The following is a 4,175-nucleotide window of genomic DNA, read 5'->3' on the forward strand; positions in this document are numbered from 1 at the left end:
GTTTAGGAAAAAAATTGTTTTTCTAATTTTTGTCAGTTGTAACAATGTTATACGTGTTTTAACCTCCACTATATGATCGAGTCGAAACATTACTACCCGTGTATAACGACCCACTTAATCCTTTGACTATGATCAATTTTTAACTAAAAGGGGGTTGTTATACACGGAAGAATACGGGACGTTTATACACATTTTTTTTTAAATTATAGAGGTTTATTTTCTTTTCAGAAAATAAATATAAAGCTGTGTATTATAAATAAGCTTAACAAAAGTTTCCAAAACCTAAAACAAATCAAAGATTTTGAACTAATTAATAACTTATAAAATGAACGGTTTTTTTTAACCAAGTAAAAACATGGAAATTCAAAATAAGTATACTATGCCATTGTAGTTTTGCAAATAAAATTAACTGTTGCAAATACTGTGAACCTATTTTACCTCAACCTAGCACATTCACAAAGCACCGTTCTCACTGTTTGTACATGATCCTTCTTCAGCTGCTCTGGTTACCCTCTCCGGGATGGCGCGAGCGTCGTATTCGCAATTTCTTCTCGTCCATGGCCCGTGGACCAAAGGATCCGGGACCGTGTGTCGCGCGCGCGGGAAAACCACCAAACAGACAGGACGACCAGTTTGTCCAGCCGTGTGCCGATTCGCGACGAGCAAGACTACGACTTCGGTAGCCGGCGAGTGGAGCGAATCGCACTAAATGAAAGGGGTTTAGCGGACGCTTGCAAGGAGATGCTTGACGGAGGGCGGGGGAAAAGCGAAAGGATAAAAGCCGTAGCGGCAAGATGGCGCAATTGAGGGGCCACGCACATATTCTTGCAAGAGTGTATCCTTTCCGAGCCGGGCCGAACACTCGCTGCACCGACGGCTGATGGCGACGTCCCAAACAATTTCCTTCTCCCCCATCCCCCCTTCGCCCCTTTCATCATCCGCACACACGCCCGTCTTTGTTCACCCCGCATCCATGGGCATGTGGCTAAGTGTAGCAGCTTCAGCTAAAAACATTCGTCGGTCACGATGGAAGATGAGATGAGTTGATTGCGTACCGGGTCGTCGTCCACCGGGCGTTAGACCTATTCTCGTGTGTGTTTGTGTTTGTGTGTGTACGTCCCCGGACTACTTGCGTGGAGAAGGATCAGATTAGGGGGAGGAGGCGTGAGTTTGCCGTTGGAGTTGTTTGACCGCGCGGTGCGTTATTGTTGATGCGGTTGACGGAATCCGCGCGCCTGTGACGCTGATGGCACATGTGGGCTGGGCGAGTGGGTGGAAAACATTGATCTTCGGGCAACTGGACCAGCGACGGTGCGGATGGGGAGTCACGAAATGTGCGCTCGACGTCGAAGAAACTAACGCACGAACGTCGAACGGAGCAGTGGGAGGGTTGGGAATATTACCTTGTACACTTTTCGTTGACTCGGAACCGGGTGTACGACTAGGGCCACCATTTTGCGCCTTCACGCACCGTCGCGACGGCGGAGAAACACGTGCACCGCCAGGGTTTTGCGTGAAAGACCATGCGCCTCCACCGGTAGGGGGGGTTTTCATTAGTTGGCCGCTTTCTCGTATTAATTTGACAGACAGCAACGTGATGGAATGAATCGAGAGTGGAGGGGTTGCGGTCGGTTCCCGGTGGTTAGTGGTAGTGGCGTTCTTGCGTCATGGGTAGAATAAGGAAAAAATACAGCAGCGAAAATAATTTCCCTTGTGCGCGCACGGAAAAACCGCGTTTGAGAGTCCCTCACGCACGCCCGTGTCACGCACGATCGACGTCCATTTGTCTTATCTCTACTTTCAATTACCTTCCCCGCCATCCGTCCCATCGGAACCGACGCATACAGGAACACACACACGCAGCATCTCTTCCTCGTTCACCGGTGTTTATCCTTTTTGCCATGAAAGACAGGATTCGATTTTCACCCAAAAAACCCAAACCCATCGCATCCGAAAGGGTGGTCACCATCTAGAGAAGGGCGAGCGAGCCTGGTTGGAATAAGCAGCACACATACACACATGCACGTACGCGGAGAAAATCGCCAAGAAGGGATAACCAAAATGCGCGCGGGTCAGCGTTTCCTTTCGGGCTCGTTGCTTCCCCCGCCTGCTACGTTGCTGCGGAAGAAATTTGAAAATGTCCCCGTCCCGTACCCAGCCCTCCCGCTCGCTAGCAATCACATTTCTTCGCTCGATTCCGCGTCCGCTTCGGGCGTGCGTGATTGTTTGGTTTGGTCACTTACCCCTTTACTCGAGGAAGGATGGAGTTGAGGGAGGGTTTCCGGCCGATCGATGATGATAATCGGCAGTGCCAGGAGATTGGGGTGGGGACCCGGGGGAGGGATCTCGCGCTCACGTTCACACACGCCACACATGGTCACACGCTTGGCGTCTTTGTGTGTTTTTGAAGAGGGAAAGGTGAGGTGGAAAATGGAAAAGTCAGGATATGGGAAACGCAAGTAGTGTTCTTAAAATGATCAAGATTTTATTTGCTAATGAAATTAGGGAAACAGTTTTAAATATCGCGGGATGAGTGTCATGTCATAAAAATCGAGTACTTTTCGCATCATTAAAAATCAAATACAGGAATGGTTGGTAAAGATAATTTGTTATAAATCCTGAGTGATTCAATAAAAAAGACATATCCCAAACAGTCCAGCTATCGTTATGTCAGCCGCTTGCTCCAGCTTTCCCATTTCCATAGACTCTTTCTTCCGAGATTTAAATGTTTTCCTCCCTCGCTCGAGCCGACCGCTTTCCCGGGCGCCACATGTGGGGACGGTTTCGTACATACATTTGCGAAAGAGTTTGCTGGACTTTCTGTCACCCCGCTGTGACATGCCGGGCCCCCCGATTCGCTGCCCAAGACTGTCGCCATCTCGGGAAAATCTTGCACGTTACAGCGCGGAGAAAGGAAGGTGGCCACGCGAAGCACCCTGCTTTTCCTTCCCTCGGCAGCATTTCCAACTAAACCAGCACTATGTACTCGCTCACCGGACGGAAAGTCACGTTGGTTCCCGGGTTTTCCCGTCCCTCTTTATTCAGCCGCAGTTTTGCACGTGCTTTATCGGGCGCTCTCTTTCTCGCCCGCGTCTCGTAGCACTTCGTTTAAAACAACCAACACACACACAGTCACGTAAAAATCCATTTCACTTGCCGCGAGTTTTTCTGTCCCTCTTTCACTCTCTCGCTATCTCCCTTTCTCTCCCGCTCGCATTTTCTCGCGAACCCGAAGTCCATCAGCTGACCATTGGCGATTTTCGTGCGCCGACGGTTGTTTTTCCTCGGCTCGGCCAAGGATGGCCGATCCTTTTTCCAAGCCGATAGCCTAGCAACGCACAAACGACGGAGGGAAAAATTGGCCGCGAGCGGAACGATGCTTCATTTTCTCAGCTAGCAGCCCCACTTGCGGCAGGAAGGAAACGAAAACTCGGCACATGTTTCACATGGCGGCACCGGAGTGGTAGGGGTGGCAAGCGCAGGCTGACCAAGTGAGTAAAGCTAAGAAAATTTATTTTGCCCGTGTAGTTGTAACCTCGTGCCTCTCGCATCCGCTTGCCACACTTTCCCCACACCTCGAAAGGACCGCTTCGGGGACGAAAGGAGTTGGTCAGTTTGTGTGTGGGTGTGTGGGTGTGTGTGTGTGTGCATGAGTGTGGATGGGGGTTAGGGGTTCCGTCGTCGCTCGATTGGCGAAATATCCGATGCCCGTATGGCGGTGTGTAGGCGAAATAGAAAACGATGACCACGTCCTCGTTGGACTTCTTCGAAAGGGCATACAAAATGTGGGTGGTCGAATGAGGGAAGGCAGAGGAAAGTTACGGGGGAAGGAGGGAGGACTTTAGAGAATGAAAATTTTGCTCTTGCTACCTTCACTGTCTCCGGGTTTCTTGCCCCCGGGTTTCTCCTGGTCCCCGAACACTTTCGTCGTCGTCGTCGTCGTTCCTAGAGATCCTATGGTGAACGAGGAGGGCAAGAAGAGCAGGCTGTGCGGGGAGGATGTGTCCATCTCGAGCTTCTTCGCTGACCGCGTTTGGGCGAGCAAGGGTTTTGGTACGTTTTTCGATCGCTTTGACCGGACGTTTCGGCCGCAGCAGGGTTCCCGTGCGTGGGGTTTTCCATTTGGGATGTCGATGTCGTTTGCGAACGGATGCGATTTTCCACACGCTGTAGAG

This window comes from Anopheles coustani, chromosome 3 (assembly GCF_943734705.1).
Source record: "Anopheles coustani chromosome 3, idAnoCousDA_361_x.2, whole genome shotgun sequence".
In the NCBI taxonomy this organism is placed as follows: Eukaryota; Metazoa; Arthropoda; class Insecta; order Diptera; family Culicidae; genus Anopheles; species Anopheles coustani.